The sequence below is a fragment of the Castor canadensis genome, chromosome 5, assembly GCF_047511655.1.
Source record: "Castor canadensis chromosome 5, mCasCan1.hap1v2, whole genome shotgun sequence".
NCBI classification, from domain to species: domain Eukaryota; kingdom Metazoa; phylum Chordata; class Mammalia; order Rodentia; family Castoridae; genus Castor; species Castor canadensis.
Window position 1 is genome coordinate 159,451,649 of NC_133390.1, and position 9,013 is coordinate 159,460,661.

The following is a 9,013-nucleotide window of genomic DNA, read 5'->3' on the forward strand; positions in this document are numbered from 1 at the left end:
ACAAAAAAATAATAATAAAAAAATAAAAGCAATCTTTAATCTATAAAGATGGGCTGGCAAGCAGAAAATACTTTGTGAGACCATCAAAACTAGAAATCTGGGGTGGGTGAGCAAAGATTTTCATTTATGGATTGCAAGAGTCAAAAAGAAAAATTAACATGAAAAAACATCACACCAGCAAACTTAATCTTTATTTAGCAGCCTATAAATAAGTTTATTAGTAAGTTTCAAAGTAATTAAACCAAATTCACATTCCTTACTGAATCTGGAATATGTGGCTATGTGCAAAATTGAGATAGCATTCCTGTTCAATTTCAAAATGCTTAATCACTTTCTATGATAGAAATATCATGGGTAATCCAGGTACCCAAACAACTTGACAGAGATATGTTAGTTCCCACTTAAGACAATAAAATGGAAAGTTGGTATGATCCCCAAAACACAAAGGCTAAATGGCATACATAGTAAGTCTTTAAACCATTTTCTGTGAGAAGAGATTTACAGAAAGTGTATACAAGGTACACATAAAAACAAGCTATTAAAAAGCCTCCCTCAGATTATAGGGCTGAGGATTAAACCTAAGTATAGCACAAGATTATTCATAAAACAATATGAAGAAGTTTTTAGGTTCTAAAAAATACAAATTAATATCCACTACTAAGTACCTGTTTGAGAAATAAATCACTTTACCCTACTTTGAGCCTAGTTTAGTTACTTAAACACACAGGATAGATTCAATTGCTAAAGTTCCCACTAAAGCCTAAAATGTGGGCTGGTGAAGTCGCTCAAGCGGTAAGAGTGCCTGCCTAGCAAGCGTGATGTCCTGAGTTCAAACCCCAGTGCTGCCAATAAATAAATAAACAAAATCTAAAATTTGTACTATGGGGCTTGGAGGTGTGGCTCAAGCGGTAGAGCACTGCTTTGAAGTGAAAAGTCCTGAATACAAACCCCAGTCCCATCAAAAAAACAAAACTATTAAAATTTGTACTCTACACATATGACCTATCTATACTTCTAGGGAATAGGGATTATAAATAACCATATGAGTACCAAGCACCTTATTTATAACTCATCTACAATGCTGAGGGGAAAAAAAGCCCTAACTTCCTAATAAGGGATGCAGCAGGAAAAATGCACCCATATAAAACTGACTCTCAAAGGAAGCAACAGGTATTCACCCCACCCTATCCCTCATATAAACGTGTAAGTATACACACAATTTAGTTACTACACATATTTTCATGTTTCTTAATAAGCTATCTCATTTTATTTTGTATTAAAAAAAATCCCTCTATTCAAAATCTCTTACCTGATAAAACAAGAGATGTATTTTCTTAACAAGAAGTAGAGGCCAAGTCAATCCTGTGGGCAACCAATTAAAACCAACTTTTAGACTGCAATAGAGAATAAACGGAGGCAAAAATCAATGCAGGAAACACAAAACAACACTCACAGGCCACACGAACTGTACATTAGGAAGGCGAGTCTGAAACCGTGAGTACTTCATTAGAATGCATATCGAAAAAAAACAAAAAAAACCAGCAAGACATACCAAAATCCTACACATGCTTTTACTTGATATTGCTTTCAAATTTGAGGCTCATTCAAAATATTTACATATGTACATACATCAAGAATGTGTCATAAATTAGTCCAAAAAATAAATCAATTGAAAACTGAAACAGTCAAAAAGCACAGCTTACAACTGGTAACCAATTTTACCACTTGATTATTACATCACTCTAGAAAATTCCACAACACAAGTACAACCTCTACCTATTTCCCTAGGTTCCCACCAAGCTTTTAATGAGAAAGCACAGGTTCACACAAAACAATTCCTGGACAAATTAAGTCATCAATACAAGGACATTCATGGAAGTTACTGCAATTACTCTTTCAATATATTTTCCTTTGCACCAAAATATCATCAAACACCACAAAACATAAATGAAGTAAAAAGTTCTGGCTTCATAGACTAATTCCACGGGGATTCAACAGATTAAGGAAAAGTTCTTAATACCATAATTTTCCAACAAACATGTTTATAAAAAGTTTGCTAAAAAAGTCTTGTGTGTAAAGATACTTCCCAAAATAAAGTCAATCATCGTTCACTGGAATTTCTTCCAAACTAGTGAGGTTATGAGCAATTCACAATTATATATGTAATTGTCAAATGATTAGACAATTGTATTTAAACGGTCATTTTTAAGTTTTTTAATTTTTGAATCAGGGTTTCCTTATGTAATGGCTGGCTCTAAACTGGCGATCCTCTTGCCTCTCGCCCTCCGAGTGCTGGGATTACAGGCATGTACCACGAGGCCCAGCTTAAAAGAAGACTACTTATCTAAATGATGCTCTTTTTAACTAGTATCTTTCAAGATCAAGACACAACTAATAAGCTTAATATTTATCACCAAATAGTAAAACAAATTTCAAAAATCCTAAGTGTTATTCCAAACTTATCTGAAGGACAAGCTAAGCATCTTTTAGTCAACTACTCAAATTACTAGAGAATAGTGAGACTGTTTTGCCACAAAAAGCTATGTAAATGTTATAAGCACACTTTCAAAAGCCCAGAGCATTGTATTTAATATTTGGCATGTTGTATAAATCTATATTAATTAAATCTAGATTTTAAAAACTTTTTTTTTTTTTTTGCAGTACTGGGCTTGAACTCAGGGCTTACACCTTGAGCCACTCCACCAGCCCAATTTTATGTGATAGGTTTTTCAAGACAGTGTCTCTCAAACAATTTGTTTGGGCTGGCTTCGAACTGCAATCCTTCTGATCTCTGCCTCCTGAGTAGCTAGGATTGCAGGGGTGAGCCACCAGAGCCCAGCTCTAAAAACTCTTCTTTAAAAGCTATATCCAGCAGTTTCTCTAAGTGGTCACAAATGGAAATATAAAACACTTTTAAAAAGCTTGTTTTGAATAAACGAGAGAGGCATGAAATTACTGCAATATTTATTTCCAAATGTACAGGGTCAACTCTAGAAACTAATTGACCCTACTGGAGATTTTTTTTGTATGTGTGGTACTGGGAGAGTCTGAACTCAGGGCTTTTCACCCAGGCACTCTACCACTTGAGCAACACTTCGGGCCCTTTACTGGAGATTCTAACTCAAAAGATCTGGCTGGTATGAGGCCAGGGCATATGATCTGAATATAAGGGAAAACAGGTTCCTCAATTTCTTTCCTTCCAGATGCATCTTTAGGACAAATTCATGTCAGCTCAAAGAGAACTCATTAGGTCTACCCAAAAATTTCTACAAGGTTGCCAGAAATTATTTTAATAATTAGGAAAAAAGCCTAGCTGAATTTGGCAAATGCCTAGTTCAAGTTTTGTATTCAATTTATAGCACAAATCAATCCAGACACAAAAAGCAGAAGCCCCACACCAAGAAAATGTACTAGAAAGTCGAGGCTAGAAGCCAGAACTTTACAACCCTTGGTACTACATCTCTTCTTTCACAAGGAAAAGAAGGTACAAGGAAAGTGAGAACTGCCCTACTTCTTTCAACTCTTCACTTTGCAAAGGACACAGTAATTTAAGAGGAAGCACTGTTTTCCAAGAACCTGCTTATTTCTTGTCAGCCAGCAACCCAAGGAAGAGTCCCAAACTGAAAAATCTACCCCACTCACCTTAAGCTCTGATAAACTTTAGGACAAGACAGAAACAATTTTATGCATCAGAACATCTAAAACTACATTTATATATAGTTTAAGGATAGGCGAGGAGAAAATGGGCCAGATTTGCCATTGATATATTTCAAAAAATCTAAAACGAGAAGCTTGCTTTAGTATATTTTCCACTTCATGTCCTAACAGAAGTTGCTTCAGCATGACAAATACATACATGCATAAATCACAAATACCTGCTGTAATAATTTAGCAGGACAACAAGAACATTTACTCGCCATTCCAATCACTCGGAATTTCAGGATGAAGCATCCAACAGCAAACCTTTTTAATCCAGATATCAAGAGACAAACTAGAACTTGACCATTTCCACTATTCATCTAGTAATAAACAACCAAAAGTTCATTTTTACTTTGTTCAGTCATCAGTCTTTACTATAAGAATCAAGGTAGAGTAGAGCGAGGCACTTTAGATCCGTAAGAAAAAAACCAGCAACCCCTCACATGTTCACCTCAGAGATGAGCAACAGTCAATTACAATGGGCACAATGCTATAAGGAGTAAATCGCATCATGGTAGGAATTATGAAACCACAGCTTCATCCACTTGATTTGCCCCTCCCCATCACCAAATGGAATATAATTCATATTCTAGTGTCACTCTTAATGAAAAAATTTCTTCTAACACTGTTCTAACACCAAAAATGGATCCCTTTTATAACATATTGCTCATTTTTCCCCATTCTCTTCCTATTCAGTACTAAAAGGCAGCAAATCAAGACATTTCTAAATAAAGATATTCCTCCCGCCAAAAAGACTTTAATATTTATTTTTGATACTTCGCTTACACTTCAAAGCAAAAATATTACACTTCTAACCTAACCAACCACATCCATCTTCACTACAGTTTTAAGAGTTAAACGCTGGCTTTAAACTGTGCAAACCAAAGGGCATCTAGGTAGTGGTAGTAAAACCTCATGAAACAACAATTGATTTAAAAAAAAAAAAAAGTTCTGTGTAGCTAGTCTGAAACATTTAACAATATGTTCATTCATTTCCATGAACATTTAATTAAGTACTTATGGGACAGGCATTAGATATGAAAACTGAACAACCACTGCCTTTCCAGGGAGCGGTATCTAAAAGCATCCTTTGTGCAACCAATTATTGACACTTCCTACAACATCTACAGAAGAAAGCATTCATCCAAATAGATGGTCCGGCATGGTGACACAGGAATGTAATTCTAGCACTCAGGAGGATGAGGCAGGAAGGCCTCAAGTTTGAGGCCAGCCTGTGCTTCATAGACAGACCCCCTCTTAAAACAAAACAAACAAAAAAACATGACGGAGTGGCTCTCTGCAAAATGGAATCAGGAGTATTAATATTGTCATTGGATTCCAACATCTGGTACACACTGGCCTAAGAAACCAAATTTTACACCATACCAATAACCCCCAAACTTCCAACATTTGACATGTCAAAGAAAGTAAAAGAAGCTTAAAAGTGTTCCGGTAGTACTTAATAAATAACTACCACCGTATCTTCTAAAATTTCTCATTTTCACCTAACGGATTTGAACATAAGAAAAATAGAAATTATGCATTACAACCCATAAGCGAAGTGAACATTAAATCAAGCATAAGAAAACGATGCAAAACCAGTCGAGTTATATTTCTACTAATTAAAAAGATTTGTGGGATTTCTTTTCCAACTGCAAATGCTCTAAAATACATTAACAATAGTTAACGAGGTCCCAGGCAATTCTTTTTGCTAAGATTTTGCAAACCATTCAAGAAACTCTAAGAGAAAATACTCCATTCACAAGGCTCTCCATTCAGCAAGCTTCAGTTGCCTTATTTTTTCCCCCAGTGGGTTATATTGACTGGAATCACCCTAATCTTGAATAACACAAAATGGTTCCTACCAACTGCACCCATTTACATTAGGCCATCTCAGGGAATCCAGGAACTAAGGAGGCTTTCAGGACCCAGAAACCTCACCAACACAGCCTGCAAATTCTCAACAGACACTAAACGAAAGTTTGGCACTGAATAACCTCGAATAGCCCACACCGGAGCCCCTCTGATTTTTCACTATAAAGCACACACTGAAGGCACAGTCTAAGCTCTTACTACTGGCCTAACTAGCAGCTAAGCCCGCTGTATTATTGTCCATCAATAACCTGTAGATCAACTCACGTGGCTGCAAACTAGCGCCGCCAAGCTTCGGAGAAACTCAATCATCAGTCCATCAAAAACGCCCAGCCTCCACATCGTACAAGACCTCCTCGGGAGCAGTGAAGGTGCTACTCACCGCAGCCCCTTCACGACTCGGGGACCAGGGGCCTGGCATCCTTACTGCGGTTCCCCGAACCACGGAAGGTGGTTCTCACCCCCACTTACTTGCTACAGGTCGGCTTCTCAACTTGCCTGCACCCCAGAGAATAAGTACCTCCCCAGCCCTGGGCCCAGGAAGCTCTTTTGAAATCCCCTCCACTTTCCTTCCTGGACTCACAAGAGTGTACCGGCCAGCGCTTCCTCACCCCCACCCCCAGGTGTGTCCCAACTCCAGCCCCCTTGTGTTTGTAAGCCACAGGAACACCTTTCCACTTCGGGGTAGAAGTGTAGTTAAAACCTCTGCCCCCGTTGGAGGCAATGGAACTCTTCTCCCTTCGGGACGTGTGTTTTTACGACAATCCCTGTTACTGCACAGGCCGCTGGGCTACTCAGCTTAGGGCCTCCCTCTCTCAGACCAAGGGGCGTCCTGGCTACGGCCTCGTCCCCACTTCGGTACGCAGGCTCTCCCTCTCTTGGATCCTCTCTGCATACTCTCAAGCCACAGAGGCGTAAGTGGTGCCCCAAGACCCCCCGCAGCCCTGACCCGACTCTTTGTGTAGGGCCCTAGCTGCGGCGGGCTCAGAGGCCTCCGAAGGCCCCGCCCCGGGCCACCAAGGGGCGGCTCGAGCCCCGCACAGCCCCGCCCGTTCCGGGGCTGCGGGAGTCTTACCGGGGAGAGCTTGCGCGGCACCAGAACCCAGACCCGAGTTACCCCCCGCGCGAGTGCCTCCGCCCCGCGGCCGACAGCCCCAGCCCGAACGGCTTCCCGGAGCCCACTGCAGCCACCACCTCCGTCGCCGCTTCACAAAATGGCCGCCAGCCCGTTCAGCAGCTCCGCGTTCCGGAAAGGGGCGGGGCATAACGGTGACGTCATGGGGCGGGTCGGCGCAGGCGCGCTAAGGTTTTCGGGCGATCTCCCGGAAGATGCCAGTGTTTGTAGGTGAGGGGCTTTTAATTAGTGTTGGAGACGATTGCTCACCTGCCTGGCTTTCGCGATGGGATGGGTGCGGCTGTCTGCTATGAGCCCCGCTGCGGGACTCTATGCAAATTGCTTCTCTAATTTGACCCTCGGCACAAGGAAGGAAATTGGGCCTGTTTGGAGGATTAACGGACCACAAGTTAAGTGGTAGAGCGCCTGCCTAGCAGGTCCCCGGACCACAAAAAACAAAAAAACAACAAAAAACCCATGAGACTACAGGCATGGCTAATAAGCGCTCTTGCTTAGTAACATTAAGGACCTGAGTTAAAACCCCAGTACCACCAAAACAAAACAAAACAAAAAGGCGAGGCACATAACCCCAGCATTCAGGAGACTGAGGCTTGCTGGGATACACGGTGAGTTCAAACCCAGCCTGGGCATCAACAGCAAGACCCTGTCTTAAAAAAAAAAAAAAGAGAGCCATGAACAGTTGCTCAAGTCACTAATAATAGTTACTAGGGAGGCAGAGATCTGGAGGATCGAGTTTGAGGCCATCCTGGGCAAAGTTCTAGAGACCTCATCTCAACCAATGGCTGGGTGTGGAGGAAGTACAAATAGGACAATCAAGGCCAGCCGGGCACAAAACAAACGCTATCTCAAAAACAACCAACTTGCCAGGCACCGGTGGCTCATGCCTGTAATCCTAGCTACTCAGGAAGCAGAGATTAGGCAGATCACAGCTCAAAGTCAGCCCTGGGAAATAGTTCCTTGAGAAGGTATGTCAAAAAAAGCCATCACAAAAAAGGGCTGGGGAGTGGTGAAGGCCCTGAGTTCAAACCCCAGTGCTGAAAAAAAAAAAACAGCTGGCAGAATGGCTCAAATGGGTACACCAGCAAAAGTAAAGCCCTGAGTTCAACCCCCAGTTCTGCTCCCACCCCCCCAAAAAATACAGGGCCAGGTGTGGTGGCTCAAACTTGGTATCTCAGCACTCCAGAGGCAGAGGCATGAGAATGGAGAGTTTAAAGTCAGCCTGGGCCACACAGTGAAGACTGCCTCAAAAAACCCAACAACCTGAAAACCTAGTAAATGTAATGTGGTATCCTGGATTTAATCCCAGAACAGGAAAAGGACATAAAATTACTGAAATCTTAATCAAATCTGAAGTTGAGTTGTATCAAATTTTGACAAATGTATAATTATTTTTAAGATTTTAAAAGTAGAGGAGGGGCTGGGGATTTACCTCAGTGGTAGAGCAACTGCCTAACATACATGCCTAGCACACTTGCTCTCCAGTACCAAAACAACAATAATAAAATTAGAGGAAATTGGTGATGGGCACATAACTCATCTATAAATCTAAAATTATTCAAGGTTGGGGTGTGGCTCAAGTGCTAGAGTGTCTGCCTAGCAACCACAAGGTCATGAGTCCAAACCCCAGTACCACAAAAATAAATAAATAAATAAATTTCAAAATAAAAGTATTTATTTTTCAGTACTGAGCAACGTCCCCAGCCCTAAAAAATATATGCAACACACTCTAACAGGTATTGAGCTCAAGGACTCATGCTTGCTAAGCAGGTGATCTACCATTTGAACCATCCCACCAAGTCCTTTTTTGTTTTGGGTATTTTCAAGATAGGGTCCTATGAACTATTTTGCCTGGGGTTGGCTTAAAACTGTGATCCTCCTGATCTCTATCTCCTGAGTAGCTAGGACAACAGGATTGAGTAATAGGCACCCAACCTTCATATTTTTTCTTAAAACTACTCTTCCTCAGGATAGCTCTCCTAGAAAACCCAGCATCACAGGTTCTCCCTGTTATTTCCTCATAATACTTCTCATAATATTTATTTACTTTTTGTGTTCTGGCAGCACTGGGGTTAGAACTAGGGCCTCATACTTGATAGGCAGGTGCTCTTATTCCTTGAGCTACTCTGCCAGCCCTTTTTCTGATAGTTTTTTTTTTTTCCAAGATAGGGTCTTGCAAACTATTTTGCTTGAGGCAGTTTGAACTGAGAGCCTCCTGATCTCTGCCTTCTGAGTGGCTAGGATTACAGGCATGAGCCATGTGCACCCAGCTACTCTATTCCTTTTGTAGCACTTATTACAATCTATAAT

General features: G+C 41.0%; 1 protein-coding gene across 9 annotated transcripts in view; it reads right to left on the reverse strand.

Annotated features, from left to right (window-relative positions):
* Window positions 1–6,824, reverse strand: part of Rbm12 (RNA binding motif protein 12) — a 35,690-nt gene extending 28,866 nt beyond the window's left edge. For 3 of the 9 annotated variants that reach the window (XM_074074647.1, XM_074074646.1, XM_074074641.1), the window contains exon 1: window positions 6,647–6,806. The gene's annotated coding sequence lies outside the window, so the exon portion shown is untranslated. Of the gene's footprint in view, window positions 1–1,309; window positions 1,395–6,646 lie in introns of all 9 variants that reach the window. The other 6 variants (XR_012448227.1, XM_074074643.1, XM_074074642.1 and 3 more) reach the window with 6 other exon arrangements.
* Window positions 6,825–9,013: the final 2,189 nt, after the last annotated feature.